Here is a 17,378-nt window from a genome sequence, read left to right on the forward strand (position 1 = left end):
GGTCATAAATAATAGACTGAACTCGACCGTGACGTTACGGAACGGGCGGGTTCACACGGCGGGCCTAATAAAGAGGAAGGTGCGTCACTGCGATAATGTTGGCCCCGTTTGCAATAGCACATTAAGTCGTCTTATATTTTTACTTCAAATTTTACTCTCGCTTCAACCGCCAGGGCATACAGTTTTACGGTTTAAGTTATCTGCTGTGTACTGTTCGGTTCTGAGATCAACTCTTGGGGCTCAACACGGGTGGGTCGGTAATCCGATCGCTTAATTTGCTATATTGCTGCGCATGGGTCAAATGCGGCTATTTAATCACAGAGTTGTTGAATGAGGTTTCGTTGTTTTGTTTCGTGATCCTACATCCCGATTTATTTTTTATCAGTTTGATTTATGAAATATCTCGACGTGAAGGTAGATATTCCCAGTTCGAACTAGTTCACAGTTCCACGGTATGGGTTTGTCATTGTGTTCCCTGTACAAATTCCCTGTAATTCAGCAGAGACCATATAATAGAATTCAGGTAATCAAATAGAGCTGATGATGACTCCTGACGTAGCTACATTGTCCACGTGTCGCCAGTCGTCACGATAAGCTCCTGTCTAGTGTGTTAACCATCTACATACAATCAAGTCAACGCCTGTTTTATTTTGTTTTCTGTGTGAACGTTGAAGCTACAGTTATGACGATTTTAATGGCGCTTCCGTTGATGTGTTTGTATCGCTCGTCTGATTGTCCACGACTTTTAACAGATTGCAACGTGCACAGGAGCTATGTCTGAGATAAGGTATTGCTGCAAATCCGACGAATGATTGACACAGACGAAGTTCACACCTCACGCTTGGAAACTCATCCATTAGTACCCTTCCCGTCCACACACACACACACATACACGCGCACACGCACAGGCAAGCAAGCACGCACACACGCACGCACGCACACGCAAGCACGCATACACGCACAAACACACACACACACGCACTATCACCTCACACTTGTGCCCGCACCTATGAATCACCCCTGTATGAGCGAACGCGCACACACACTCACACGCGCTCAGGCAGCACATGCGCACGCACACGCAAACACACGCGCACACACAAACGAACCCCATCACTCTACACTTGCTCCTCGCCTATGCTGGACCCCAGCACGAGCCACAGCCACGACCACAGCCAAACTCACACAGGCACACAGGCACTCCCGACATAACCATCTCCCAATGGTACTCTCAACCATGAAATCAGCTCTTATACTACCCCCCCCCCCCCCCCCTACCCTTTACACACACACACACGCACGCACGCACGCACGCACGCACACACACACACACAGACGCACACGCGCGTACACACACGCGCGCGCGCACACACACGCACACACGCACACGCACGCGCGCGCGCACGCACACACACACACACACACGCACACAATGGCAGCTATATCATGTCTAGCGCCCAACACCCGTCTCTGTGATAGAAGAAGAAGAAGAAATGTTTATTTAAGTGTCACATATTGTACATAAAACACATTTTAAACAAAAGCAAGTTGCCATTAAAAGTACAATATCCGGCCTCTAGGGCTTATGAGACACTCTAAAAGCATTTAAAACATATAACATTATTAAATATAAAACACAAAATAAAAATATTATATACAATGTTAAGACTAGAAGAGATGCACTCTCCTTCTATACATGCTGTATAAAATGATTGCTAAAAGCGGCTGTAAAATCACTGTTGCATCAAATAAGATAATTGCTGAATGCTATTAAAATAATAAAAGTCCTGATTTAATTCAGCTGCCTTGTGTAGTAGTTGATATCTCAGGTCACTGTATACAAAACAATCTATTAAAAAGTGTGATTTATCCTCAATAACATAATTATTTTTTTCTGCACAAAATTTACATATTCTATCATTTAAAGGAATAGCGGCCTGTTTCGACTAATAGAGGGAGGTTACCACACCTAAACTTAGATAAAACACTTCGATAATCCCTTCGCTTCACACATTTCACATATATAGTGGCTCACATTCACATCAAATTTGAAAAGTCTGAAAGTCCTTAGCTTGTTACCATTTGGTTTGTTCTCATCATCCCACACTTGTTTACACCATGATTCACTATCTTTCTCTTTCAAGATATCCTTCAGTAAGTTCACTTTTTTCTTGTTATTGTCACTGTCACTGATAATCCCATCCACATTAAAGTCTCGTATCAGCATTTCAGTTCTTTTATCAAGAGATTTACTTTGATACATTGCCCACCTATGAATAATATTTGGAATTCTGCTATCTGGCATTGATTCACATCTGAAGAATTGTCTAAATAATTCTATCTTTTGATCCACATCACTTGATGACCATCCCATATCGCTGCGAATCGCCAAGTTGGATGCATTTTGACCGGTGTCCTAGAAAGAATCTACCAGCTTTGTTTTGGATGACTTGCACCTCCCTGTATTTGTTAATCCCCCATATACCAGCTCCATAGAACAAAACAGGCTTGATAAGGGTATTGTACAACTTGGTATACACTTCATAGGACATCCCACCACAACTTCTAAATTTAGTGTACAATGCAGATAGTGCTCTACTGGCAGATTTACAAAGTTCTTTTACAGTCTTATGCATGTCCATATGTTGATTCAACCAGATGCCCAGGTATCTATGGCTCTCTGTATATGGTGCAACATTTAAGCCACATTTAAACTGGTAATCTGAAATGATTTTAGACTTGGGTCTGAAATGCTCAACTTGTGTTTTCTCACAGTTTATTTCTAACCTCCACTGTCTGCACCATTCACTGAGTATACATAGCATTTTCTGTAGAGAATCTTCATCCGGGGCGATTAATGCTAGGTCATCCGCATATAGGAGAACAGATAACATATAGTTCTCTATTTCAATTCCACATTGTAAACCTTTCAATTCCTCAGCAAGATCATTGATGTAAATAGAAAATAAAGTTGGGGATAATTTACAGCCTTGTTTAACACCATAATTCACATCAAATGGATCTGTATACAAGTCATTTAATTTAACTGTGCATTGCACATTGTTGTAGAGTGACTGTATGCATTGAAGAATTTTTCCTTTTATACCACACTTCATAAGCTTGAACCATAAGCATTGCCTGTCAACAGAGTCAAATGCCTTCTTTATGTCAACAAAACACACAAATGTTGACTTTTTAGTAGACTTTCTCACATTGATGATGTTGTAAAGTGCATAAACATGATCTATGCAACTGCAATTCTGTCTGAATCCATTCTGCTCTTCTACTAATGTATTATTATCTTCTAACCAGGATTGAATCCTTCTATTTAGGATGTCTGTATATACCTTACATGGAATAGATAACAGAGTTATTCCTCTATAGCTAAGTGGGTCAAGTGGATCACTATTTGACTTTGGAATAGGATTTATGATTCCTTTATTCCATTCATTAGGTGCAACTGAATTCTCAAAACAAAAGTGTATTAATTTGTGGAGTAGCTTAATACAGTGATTATTTTGTAGGACTTCAGCAGGAATATTATCCAAACCAACAGCTTTACCTTTCTTGAGATGATTAACAGCTATCTCAACCTCACTGAATGAAATAGGTTCATTTAAACTTGAGATATCTCTGTCTTCTTCTGTTTTCTTCAATTGAGCTAATTCTTCTATTATATTTTGATAAAATTCACCATCAAACAGTTTACTGCTCTTTTCTTCATTAGCAGAGAACAATGAATGATATGAGTCTCTCCAGTGTTGTGATACAGTGTCTGCATCAGATGTGATTTCTTCATTGTCTAACTTCATCTTCATGGGAATTTGTTTCTTCCTATCATTTGATAACCCAAGTTTACCAATTTCTCTCCAGAACTCCTTACTTTTGTTTTCTTCACACATAGATAACAGTTCATCTCTTTGTTGATTTTGATACAGTCTCTTTGTTTTCCTTAGAAGCTTGTCAAATAGTTTTCTTTTACCAACATAATCTCTTCTTAAAGCTCTTTTATTGTGTTGTGAACCTGAACAAGATAACCACAGTCTTTCTTTTTCACACATACAGTCCCATTTTCCCTGAAGATCTTCATTCCAGTATGGTTTGAACCTTGATTTAAATCTTCTTTTGATATTTTTTCTTCTACTACCCATTTTCTTTTATTTTTCATCCATTTCCTCATATATTAGGTCTGTAAAAGATTGGTAGGCTTCAGATACACTTCTTTCTTCACTTAGTTGCTTCTCAATTTTAGAAATTGTCTCATTCACTTTCTTGGTAATGTTTTCATCATTAAAAAAGTTACTTGGGAGATTGTTTGTATTAAACTTGTCACATTTACTAGTTTTTGTCTCTTCTGTTCTATGGATGATATCATTATCACTTGCAGCAAACAGATCCAATGATATTTCTATGTAAGAATGATCTGGTGTTTTGTTGTTATCCTGTTGATCATTTGTCGATGCGATGTCAGTCATAAGATGAACTTTGAAGTCCTTCACAATATTTAACTGTTCATGTGGCAGCACAATGTAATCAACTACAGCTTTTCCTTTTGTTGACACTGATGTGAAGTTATTTTCTCCTATCCTTCCATTTGCCATACACAGGTTGCAATCAACTAAGAAATCTATAAACAATTGCCCTGCAGAATTTATACAATGATCAATTGCTTCACGTTGAACAACATCATCTACACCTTTAATGAAATCAGAATAGTCACCACATCTTGCATTGATGTCCCCTGTTAATACACAAGTTCCTATATTCTGATATGTATAAAACTGTTCTAAAAGTTTTGTGAAAAACACTTCTATATCATGAGACCTTGTTGATCCAGATGGAGGAAGGTATGCAACGCACAGGCACATTACATCCTCGGTATGTTTACTTGAAATTTTGACCCACAATATATCTTCAATTTCCTTGTCAAGAATTTCAACATGGTTATTCACTAGAAAACTATTTTTCACCAACACTCCTACGCCTCCTGAGCCTCGTTTAGCGCTTGTGTGTAAACTTGACCTGTTATGACCAATCCATGAATAACCCTCTACGGTTATGGCACCACTTTTCTTAAGAAATGTTTCACACACACATATGATATCATCATTAAAATAATCAACAACATTATATCTAAAAGTGTTGACCACAGCCAAACTCACACAGGCACACAGGCACTCCCGACATAATCATCTCCCCATGGTACTCTCAACCATGAAATCAGCTCTTATACTACCCCCCCCCCCCCCCCCCCACCCACCCCACCCCACCACCCCCCACCACCCCCCACCCCACCCCCCACCCTTAACACACACACACGCACGCACGCGCGCACACACACACACACACACACACACACACACACGCACACACACACACACACACACACACACACGCACACACGCACACACACACACACACACACACACACACACACACACACACGCACACGCACACGCACACACACACACACACACACGCGCGCACACAATGGCAGCTATATCATGTCTAGCGCCCAACACCCGCCTCTGTGATAGAAATGAGTAGAACACGTCACTGACAGTTATAGGAATCACAAACACGATATACCGGCTTTATAACAAACTTGACGCAATTATTATTGTGTTGATGGTCTTCTATTTCCATTCAAAGAAAGCTGACTGTCATTAATGATAGACACATCACATTAAACAGAACACTTTTATCCTTCACATGTAAACCTACCTCTCTCTTAACGCGTGCTTTGATACCCCGCCAACTGATTGTCCCATAATGGGAGGTAACTCTACCGGGATCTGATGACCCTGACAGCTGTGAGGGTGAAGACACGCCTGACTTCCTCGTTATAACGCAGCACTGACACGTTCACCTGTGCATTTGGTGCATCGCTGTGTAATCCAGGATAAGTTTCAATTACGCATTAGTAATGAAATTATCCTGCTTTTAAAATATAATTATAGATCGAGTTTCACTACATTTTGACCCGTTTCGCTGTCCCAACATTCAGTTAAACATTGTTTGGCTATGTGACGTTAAGGTAAAGGATATGTTCAACTACTGAACACGAAGGAATAGGGTGGAGCAGGGTGGTGTAGCGTGGTGCAGGGTAGTGTAGGGTGGTGTAGCGTGGGGTAGGTTAGAGCAGGGTGGTGTAGCGTGGGGTAGGTTAGAGCAGGGTGGTGTAGCGTGGGGTAGGGTAGAGCAGGGTGGGGTTGGGTGGAGCAGGGTGGTGTAGCGTGGGGTAGGGTAGAGCAGGGTGGGGTAGCGTGGTGTAGGGTGGTGCAGGGTGGTGTAGCGCGGGGTAGGGTGGTGTAGCGTGGGGTAGGTTAGAGCAGGGTGGTGTAGCGTGGGGTAGGTTAGAGCAGGATGGTGTAGCGTGGGTTAGGGTAGAGCAGGGTGGGGTTGGGTGGAGCAGGGTGGTGTAGCGTGGGGTAGGGTAGAGCAGGGTGGTGTAGCGCGGGGTAGGGTAGAGCAGGGTGGTGTAGCGTGGGGTAGGGTAGAGCAGGATGGTGTAGCGTGGGTTAGGGTAGAGCAGGGTGGGGTTGGGTGGAGCAGGGTGGTGTAGCGTGGGGTAGGGTAGATCAGGGTGGGGTAGGGTGGAGCAGGGTGGTGTAGCGTGGGGTAGGGTAGATCAGGGTGGGGTTGGGTGGAGCAGGGTGGTGTAGCGTGGGGTAGGGTAGATCAGGGTGGGGTTGGGTGGAGCAGGGTGGTGTAGCTTGGGGTAGGGTAGAGCAGGGTGGGGTTGAGTGGAGCAGGGTGGTGTAGCGTGGGTTAGGGTAGAGCAGGGTGGGGTTGAGTGGAGCAGGGTGGTGTAGCGTGGGTTAGGGTAGAGCAGGGTGGGGTTGGGTGGAGCAGGGTGGTGTAGCGTGGGGTAGGGTAGAGCAGGGTGGGGTTGAGTGGAGCAGGATGGTGTAGAGTTGGGTAGGGTAGATCAGGGTGGGGTTGGGTGGAGCAGGGTGGTGTAGCGTGGGGTAGGGTAGATCAGGGTGGGGTTGGGTGGAGCAGGGTGGTGTAGCGTGGGGTAGGGTAGAGCAGGGTGGGGTTGGGTGGAGCGAATGGTGTAAGGTTGAGTAGGTTTGGTGGAGCAGGGTAGGGTAGGGTGGGGTAGTGTGGGGTATGGTTGGGTGGGGTTGGTTAGGTTTGATCAGGGTTGGATATGGTGGGGTAGGGCGTGGTGCAGCAGTGTATAATGTAGGGTAGGGTAGGGCAGGGTTGGGTAGAGTGTGATATGATTGCGTAGGGTGGAGCAGTGTGGGACAAGGTGGAGTAGGGTAGAGTGGGGTAGGGTGGCGCAGGTTGAGGTAGTGGGTAGTAGGGTGAGGCAGTGTGGAGCAGGGTGAGGTAGTGTGGAGCAGGGTGGGGTAGTGTCAAGTAGGGTGAGGTAGTGTCAAGTAGGGCGAGGTAGTGTGGACAAGGGCGAGGTAGTGTGGAGCAGGGTGAGGTAGCGTGGAGCAGGCTGGTGTAGTGTGGAGCAGGGTGAGGTAGTGTCAAGTAGAGTGAGGAAGTGTGGAGAACGGCGAGGTAGTGTGGAGCAGGGTGAGGTAGTGTGGAGAAGGGTGAGGTAGTGTGGAGCAGGGTAAGGTAGTGTGGAGAAGGGTGAGGTAGTGTGGAGAAGGGTGAGGTAGTGTGGAGCAGGGTAAGGTAGTGTGGAGAAGGGTGAGGTAGCGTGGAGCAGGGTGAGGTAGTGGGTAGTAGGGTGAGGCAGTGTGGAGCAGGGTGAGGTAGTGTGGAGCAGGGTGGGGTAGTGTCAAGTAGGGTGAGGTAGTGTCAAGTAGGGCGAGGTAGTGTGTAGTAGGGTTAGGTAGTATCAAGTAGGGTGAGATAGTGTGGAGAAGGGTGAGGTAGTGTGGACAAGGGTGAGGTAGCGTGGAGCAGGGTGGGGTAGTGTGGAGCAGGGTGAGGTAGTGTAAAGTAGAGTGTGGTAGTATGGAGAACGGCGAGATAGTGTCAAGTAGGGTGAGGTAGTATCAAGTAGGGCGAGATAGTGTGGAGCAGGGTGAGGTAGTGTGGAGCAGGGTGAGGTAGTGTGGAGTAGGGTGTGGTAGTGTGGAGCAGGGTGAGGTAGTGTGGAGAAGGGTGAGATAGTGTGTAGTAGGGTGGGGTAGTGTGGAGAAGGGTGAGGTAGTGTGGAGAAGGGTGAGGTAGTGTGGATCAGGGTGAGGTGGTGTGGAGTAGGGTGAGGTAGTGTGGAGTAGGGTGAGGTAGTATGGAGCAGGGTGAGGTAGTGTGTAGTAGGGTGGGGTAGTGTGGAGAAGGGTGAGGTAGTGTGGAGAAGGGTGCGGTAGTGTGGATCAGGGTGAGGTGGTGTGGAGCAGGGTGGGATAGTGTTGGATAAGTTGGAACAGGGTGGATTAGGGTTATGCATGCTGGGTTAATGTGGAGCAGGGTGGGGCAGGGTTTGGGTAGGGCGAAGCAGGGTGGGGCAGGGTTTGGTAGGGTGGAGCAGGGTAAGGTGGAGTAGGGAGGGGTAGAGTGGGTTTGTGTAGGGCTGAGCAGGTTGTGGTACAGTGGTAGAAACACATCATAGATACTCATATTCAGCTGTCGATATTATCTATGTTACACTGCTTGTTTTAGTTTTGTGTGATAATCCACAACTCAGCAACTCATGCTTGCCGGAAAAGGCAACTATGCTTGTCGTAAGAGGCGACTAACAGGATCGGGTAGTCAGGCTCGCTGACTTGGTTGACGTACATCAACTCGATTGGTCTTTCGCCCCTATACCCAAGTTCGACGATCGATTTGCATGTCAGAATCGCTACGGACCTCTTTTCCCAATTGCGTAGATCGATGCTCAATCACTGGATTGTCTGGTCCAGACTCCATCATTAACAAGCGCCATCATTTAGCTGTAATATTACTGAGCTCGGCGTCAACAACAAACAAACCAAGATAGGGGTGCCCCAGGGTTCTGTATTGCGGCCGTTACTATTTCTGGTTTAAATAAATGATATATATGCTACATGTATAGGAACTTTATCTACTGATATGGCTTTAATTGAAGAAAGACTAAATGAAGACCTACTCCCCCCCATCTGTGGGCAAGCACATGGGTTGTAATTTATAATCCCATAAAGATAAAAAAAATAGATGCCTTTTAGCGAGATGCAGGTACGGGATTTTCCAACTATTTGTTATGCTAACAGTGCCATTGATCATGTAGAAATTCACCGACACCTGGGTGTCACGTTATCTCAAGATACGAAATGGACTGCACATGTTTCAATTATTGCTAGGTCAACACCAAGAAAGGCTTCAGCAATTAACTCAAACATATATAAATAGATACAATCTGTCAAAAAGTTTTGTTCTGTTGTGTTCTAATGGTGCTAGAATTGTCAAAAATCTTCTTTGAGAGGAAGTTTATATATCGAAAAGGGCGTGCTACCACTAAAGAGAGACGAAAAAAATATAAAATACACAAAATGATAATGAACGAATATCCCTCATGCCTGAATAATTTGTTACCTTCCAATAGATCAGCTGCTTCAAGTTATAGCCTACGTAACAAACGTTAGATGACAGTTTCTTTTGCCAGAACAAGTTCTTTTCAAAAGTAATTTATTATAAATTAATTAAAACAGTGGAATTTACAAAATGAAAAATTTAATGTTAAAAATAATTTAAAACAAAAATAATCCAAATGTTATTCGATCTCCCTATTATTACAGTTATGGAACACGTGCAGTTAATATTATACACACAAGACAGACATTAGATGCTGCAATCTCAGGAACGATTTGTTAATTTGTCGGACATTATTTCGTGCTCTTGCTGTTAACCATGCGAAAAAGTATTAATAATCACTATTTTTTCGAATATGAGAAATATACTTGAAAAAGACATTATGAATATAGGGGCTCAACCCAGTTAAGCAAAATTTCTGGAGGGTAAAAAAAAATTATCTGAAGAGGAAAATCATTCAATTATTTTAATGTCATTCAAATTAGACTGGAAACAAACAAATGTTATATTTAACTTTACGGAACAGAAAAGACTTATCACCAGCTGCTGTTCTACTGTGTTACTTTGTTACGTGTACATACAATACATGTTGGCTGTAACACATGTACACACAGTCTTAGTTAGATGATTTTGAAGTAAATCAATAATATTTCATGAAAATGTCACAGTTTCGTAATATTCTTTATCTGCCGCCCTTTCCTGAAATTCAAAATGTCCATCACCGACAACGCTCCATTAACTGCTGGCAATACATTATATATAGTTAACAAATGTGCCTCTGTATGTGTGTGTGTGTGCGCGTGCGTGCGTGCGTGCGTGAGTGTGTGTGTGTGTGCGTGTGCGTGCGTGTGCGTGTGTGTGTGCGTGCGTGCGTGTGTGTGTGTGTGTGTTATAGTAGCTCTTACAGCCCCGTTAATTGAGCATGCGCATGTCCTTCGGTAATGTGAATTTTGCGCTCTTTAAATAGTCCTATTAATAACCCATGCTTGTCGTAAGAGGCAACTAACGGGATCGGGTGGTCAGGCTCGCTGACTTGGTTGATGCATGTCATCGTATCCCAATTGCGCATATCGATGCGTATGATATCAATCACCGGATTGTCTGGGCCACACTCCATTATTTACAGAGCGCCGTCAAATAGGTGGAATATTGTGCGGCGTTAAAAAACAAACAAAACAAACTTCTTTGTGCATTTCTGTGTGCACTGGACATTTATATATATATCTCCTGCTCTATCACTATTCACACATCACAATGACATGACTTGTATACGGGAGAAGGCCTCCTAAGTGTGTCACGTGTGCCTAGTCTTATGTTTCAGCGAGTTACCGATGTCTCCGTGTCCTATACAACTCTGAAAGGTGTTTAATAGTTTGTTGGTCAGCACGGATATCAACATAAATGTCATAGTGCTAAAAGTGGTCATTTTGGCTTCAATATTTACATAAAACTGTGGTTATAGTCTTTATTGAGTTAAGCTAGAAAAACGTAAATTGCTGTATTCGGTCAGTCTCCCATGTGAAGGTCACAGCTGTCTAGAACATTGTATCACAAAGCATAAAAGCATGCTTGGAGCAAGTCACTATTATCTAGCTGTACGTGTCTCAGCCTCTGTCGCAATGGCCACCCGACACACGTTTGCTGATACGCCTAACCTATATCAGTATTTTCGGACTACTTATCAATTATTATTCAACTTATGTTGACATCACTTGGTCAAACTTCTTAGGATACCGCTTAAGCCATCTTCCCGGCGCACGAAAGCAAATTATCTTATCAAGCAGATAATTGAACATGCAGTAAAGTCGTGACCATTCAAGATGTCTAGAGTATATATACTGGCTAACCCCGGGGGTGCCTCACTGTCGAAAAATCCCCAATAAAGGAGCTGACGACAGACACTTTGTTTGGTTTCTTTGAAGGTAAGTCATGTACTTTCATATTTCTCTAAAATTACAATTGAAATTCTTTTATAATTTGTATCTTATTTGGAGCAATATTATCAGAAATTCATTTCCTGTTATTGACAATGTTTTCAGGCAAATTTTAAGTGGATTGTATTTATTTAACGGATTTATCAGTCAAACGATGTGCGTTAGGTTAAGACAAATAATAATTTTAGTAGTAACTGAAGGGTTTAGCGTATTTTGTTCCGAGTTCAGCAACATTCGTGTAGTCGGAAATAAGGGTTGTTAGCAATCGAGTGTCGTGGTAGCAAGCTGTGTATTTTAGTTGCATATATATATACACTTGTATATATGCTTTCGTATAACTACGTTATTTTGTATATATAAAAAGGTTATGTAAATGCAGACGAACTACCCCACGTTAATCACGTGACACGAGGTATGTACATTATCTTTTAATGTCAGGATTCTATGGTGAACCATACATTGCATTAATTACTTGTTCATCAACAAAATCCAGACTGCTTTACTTGTTTCTGAGAGTCATTTGATGGAAGGAGGCTGGGAGAAACCGTTAATTTCTACAGCTGGTGTATAATGTATTGCCACCTGACATATATATTTATACTATAGCACAACTAAGACAGAGCTAAAAGTAATAATTATTTACATGTAACCATTAAGTTAATCTTTAGCGATGTACAGATAAGATAGGTAACTCTCTTGTACTTACATAGGTCTGAGCACAAGGCATTTGCAAAACAGCTTCAGCGAACATGTCTACATTACTAGCAATGCCTAAAATGTACATATATTATATCATTCAGTAATGTGATTGGACATATTTTCAATGGGCCCGGTAACACAGTATATAAGGATGCTTTCAGATAAGTTTGTTTACGACAGCAGTTTAGATAAAGTTTAGACATGGCCTTCTGGTCCAGGGCTCTCGACGTACAAGATATACCAGCGCCAGAAATGAATGATATATAGTTAGAGGTTACAGCCAACACAGGTTGTTGTTTGTACTTCAAACTGCGTACATTTGATACCGACATTGCGTTTAACGAGGCCTATAAGTAGTGCCATCTGACAAGGCGTATTCATCAGTATGGGTAACTGAAAATAAGCGTCACATAAGGTCATGTAAGCTTTGTTCATAGGTATCTTCACTGGCTGACTTTAATATTGTTATTTGTAATTGGTCGTTTTGTAACTTAGCTCATGATACATTTGTTTATCATGAAACTTACACTCAGTATATATAATCATTGTTTAATACAAATCACCAGTGTGATAACTGCTTCTTTGAAACTGTAAATGTTCTAGATGAATTTGTACTTTATATGCAAAACTTAAACATATGTGAGATTTCTTGTTTTAAATGTTAATTGATCACTGTCAAGATATCCCCAATGAAGGAGCTGGCCATTGACACTTTGTTTCGTTTCTTTGAAGGTGCTGCCCGATCCCCAGCTGATCCACAAGGCTAATTCTAGATATTGTGACGGTTTGATTACGAAAGTTTCAAACCATCATCAATGGTGGAACATCCGGGTAACGAAGATGTTGACTGATTCTTCCTGATCCTGGGCCAACTGCAACAAACTGACGTCAGAGGCTGATGCTTTGATGACTCTCTTGTTGAAAACTTCTTTCTTCTTAGTCATATCCAGTCTGTCACCCCCAGGGAGAGTGTGGAACCACAGCTTGCTCGCACCTCCAAGGTAAAATGGCATGAGACGACACTTCTTCTCATCATTGTAAGAGAAAACATAAGAACAATTAATGAAGTCATCCCACCATGTTTGGGCATTTTTAGTTCCTGAGAACTGTGGTAGTTTCATGTGAGGTATGAGTGTTGACATCTGGCTCGTCGAGGGTACTGATGAAGATGGTGATGTAGATGTAGATGTAGACGAGGAGGCTGCTGTTGTGGAAGTTATTGATGTGGTTGTAGCAGGCGACACAAGGATCGGCGTTGATATTGACTGTGAGACTGAAGCTTAATGAAGCAAGCAGGCCAGGAGGGGCCTTGGCTCAAGCCTTCGCAGCTTCTCTCGGTAACTTGAAGAGGTGTATCTGTCATCTAGAATTCCAGATCACCATTTATGATGCTTTAAAACTTTCGTATTCAAACCGTCACAATATCTAGATTTAGCCTTGTGGGATCTGCTCGGGATCGGGCAGCACCTTCAAAGAAACCAAACAAAGTGTCTGTAGCCAGCTCCTTCATTGGGGATATCTCGACAGTCATCAATTAACATATAAAACAAGAAATCTCACTTATGTTTAAGGTTTACATATAAAGTACAAAGTCATATAGAACATTTACAGTTTCCATAAAAGGGAGCAGTTAACACACTAGTGGGTGGTATTAAACAATAATTATGTATACTGAATGTACGTTTGACGAAGTACACATGCGCTAAGTTACAAAACAACCAATTACTAATAACAATATTTAAAGTCAGTCTGTGAAGATACCTATGAACAAAGTTTCGACACAGTAGTGTGTGGTATTAACAGTCAGTCTGTGAAGATGCCTATGAACAAAGTTTCGACACAGCTGTGTGTGGTATTAACAGATAGGAGGTTGTTATGTCCTCACTTAAACGTTGTTCCCTGTCGACATGCAACGTTGCCAGAAAGACGTTGTTGGAATAATGGTGGCGTAAGAATACAGCTTTCGTAGTTGGCGATTCGGCCACAGACTGTGGTCTCAAGGTGCAATCTGGCAATACAGTGTGCAGATTTGGACGAGACCAATTATACACAACGATAAGATGCCGATTCTAAAATCATATTCATAATACCATTTATATACACACAAGTCACCGTGTTGGAACCATCTGCATGCAACTAGAATCTAGCTATAAAATCGGAGGAGCGGATGTGAGGGGAGCCCGTTGGACGCTCGTGTTGTGTCATGTTGGCTATGTGATGTCATACGAGTAAGCAGATGGTGTATCTATTTTAGACATTGGTTGTAAATACCTGTAAGCTACACCATATATTCAATTTCGGAGCAAAGAAGATTCACGAGATTGCATCGGTTGACGTGAGGACCGCATTTCAATGGACTCGCCACTTCGTCCAAGGGGCGCCACTCTCATTTACAACACAACGTTAAATATTGTAAGTAGACACGGCGATGAATATTGTGATGGTATTTCGACATCATGTTTTGTTTGTTAATGATGCTCTGAATCTCTTTAATGCCAGGGCGGTGGAGTAGCCTAGTGGTTAAAGCGTTCGCTCGTCACACCGAAGACTAAGATTCGCTTCCCCACATGGATACAATTTTCTGAAGTCTAGTTCTTGTAGCCACAGCCGTGGAATATTGCTAAAAGCGGCGTAAAACAATACTCACTTACTTCATCATGACGATGCTTGCGCTACATAAATGCGAAAATGAGTGTCCATATACTATCTCTATTTGAAACGTATTTGTCCGTAATAACAAAAGGTGTATCTATATTAAACGCGTGATGTCGTCATGGGTGAGAAATAAAATCGTATGTAAAATAATATTATAAATATTATATTCTAAGCTTTTAAGGTTAACGCAAATATTTGAAAATATTTACGAGTTAAGTTCACACGATTGTGTTGCTATATGGCAGTTTAAGGTATTGTCAACAGTGTTGTAGTGTAATACATTGTTTCTGTTGAGATTCAGTAGAAGCTCATAACATTGTGATTTGACAATAATTAGTTGTCAGTAATGTATTCTAATCTTATGTAAGCAGTGATGTGGAAGTTACTACATTTAGATGCGTTTGGGAGTCAAGTGAAATCTAGAATGTTCCAGACTAATCCAGCATGGTGTAGAACTTTCCAGAAGAGGTTTAGAATATATACGCGGGGTTAGAACACACCTCTCTCATCTCACATTACACCTCACATTATATCAGGGGTCACGGGTGCACCAGTCGTCTAAGGCGCCGCCATTCGCTGTGCAGAGTTGCGTTCCGTTGGCACTCCAGGCACCTATGGTTGTGTTCAAATCCTGGTTCGCACCATACCCGGGCTCGTGGATTTCACAGAAGTTATAAACGTCTGAGACCTGCATCACGTCGTGCTTTCCTCCCACATTAAGCTGACATGCCGTGATATAATTGAAACACTGCTCACAGCGGCGTTAAACCAAACTCACTCACTCATACTGCGATTTTAAGTGCACTGCCATTGAATTTTGTACTGCCACTAATGTGTACTGCCACTGAAATTGCTGTGCATTATGTTCTTATTGACTTGTAAACCTATTTATTCTTATAATACAATTGTTATTTGTATAACATGTCTTTGTTGTTTGTTGGTTCACATTGAATTTGTTTACGTATAGATTTCTCGGTTAACTTATTCAGGTTTGAAGTCGACACTAACGCTGTCCTGATTCGCCGTAGCCGAGGAGGGCAACTACACGTCCAAATCACACTTTACGGGCTCGACATTGTTCACTTGAGTGACAAAATAACAAACACTAGTTTTTCCATTCCAATTGTACATTAAGTGAAAAGTTGGTTCACGGTAATGACTAACTGACAACGAAATTACCTTTTTCTGAAATATATAAACGTCACAGATGTGTTTTGATTTATGAGACAGGGTTTGGCACGATAACCTGCCTTGTGCAGTCAACTAAGACATCAAACACAAATACAGTCCCGACATGGTGTCAACAATGTCGCAATGTATATTAGTTACTCATATTCAAGAGATATTAGATTGGTTTGAAGCACAAACGAACATGCTGTTATCTTGCATGAGCCGACGCTCATGAAGGCATGACACGTGACGTCATAGATCCATGATTCGAGATGCACCATTTGTCTTGTTCGGAAATCACGTGCAGCATATCGTGATCAGAATATAGACACTCTGTGGTAAAACTTGACTGATTGTTCATTTGGTCATACAGTGGTACACATCTCTTCTCAACATACATGGGGGCACGGGTGGCCCAGTCGTCTAAGGCGCCGCGATTCGCTGTGCAGAGTTGCGTCCCTTGGGCACGCCAGAAACCTATGATTGTGGGTTCGAATCCCGGTTCGCCCCGATTATGTTTCTAGGTTTGTCAGCACCATACCGGTGCTCGTGGGTTTCACCGAAGTGGTAAACGTCTTAGACCTGCATCACTTCGGGCTTGCCTCCCACATTAAGCTGACACGCCGTGATATAACTGGAATAATGTTAAAAGCGACGTTTAACCCAACTCACTCACTCACTTACTCAACCTACATGCCTCTCTTATATGTTTCGATGGTTCGCGTTTCTTTTGGCGGTCAGTATATGTGTAACCACAGATGTGAAAATATAACACGCATAATAAATATGACTCAATTCCCGAACTCTTGTGGACGAGTGCTGTACGTGAAATGCATTTTTTCACCTATTTTAAAAAAAATCTGCAAAGGTTCAAACATAATGTGTGTGTGAATCCATGATGGTGACGATCGTCAACAAATGGGGATGAGTGTGCGCTTTACCCTCTAAATAGTTGGATTGACGTGTACGTTCCCCATTGTTTGTTTCTCAGATATGCATGAGATAACGGTGCAGGACATGTACAGGGTGTTTTCACACCTCCTTACTCGCTGGCATTTCCTTCCAGGAATCGGGTGGTCGGGCTTGGTGTCTTGGTTCACGGTGTGGCATCGAGTTCCGACAATGTGGGTCATTGCTCATCATACTGATCTTTGGATTGCCTGGTCCAGACTTGTTTGGATGCCGCATTCGAATGGCAGGGGTATTGCTTGGTATTGCCAATATTATACATCTATTTCAGTTGACTATCCATAAACGACCATTACGAAACAAGCCTTTTTATGATACGATGATAAAAAACAGTACATATGTATAACGCCTCGGGTCATGATCCGTAAGAAAACCAAAAAAGTAACATCAAGTTCCTAAACTGACAGAAAATGTGCCCGTCAGATGAAGATAAATTCTTCTTTAAGCATTACTTAGAGCTGCATGAACAACATTCTGTATATATCA

The 17,378-nt window shown here is 42.3% G+C and overlaps 1 long non-coding RNA gene across 1 annotated transcript; it reads left to right on the top strand.

The window, feature by feature from the left end:
* Positions 1-11,195: 11,195 nt before the first annotated feature.
* On the top strand, positions 11,196-15,670 carry LOC125377310. Its single transcript, XR_007219536.1, has 2 exons — positions 11,196-11,387; positions 12,831-15,670. It is a non-coding gene; the product is annotated as an uncharacterized LOC125377310 (long non-coding RNA).
* The last annotated feature ends 1,708 nt before the right edge of the window (positions 15,671-17,378 follow it).

The sequence above is a fragment of the Haliotis rufescens genome, unplaced genomic scaffold (assembly GCF_023055435.1).
Source record: "Haliotis rufescens isolate VD_foot unplaced genomic scaffold, xgHalRufe1.0.p SCAF_9, whole genome shotgun sequence".
Taxonomy (NCBI): domain Eukaryota; kingdom Metazoa; phylum Mollusca; class Gastropoda; order Lepetellida; family Haliotidae; genus Haliotis; species Haliotis rufescens.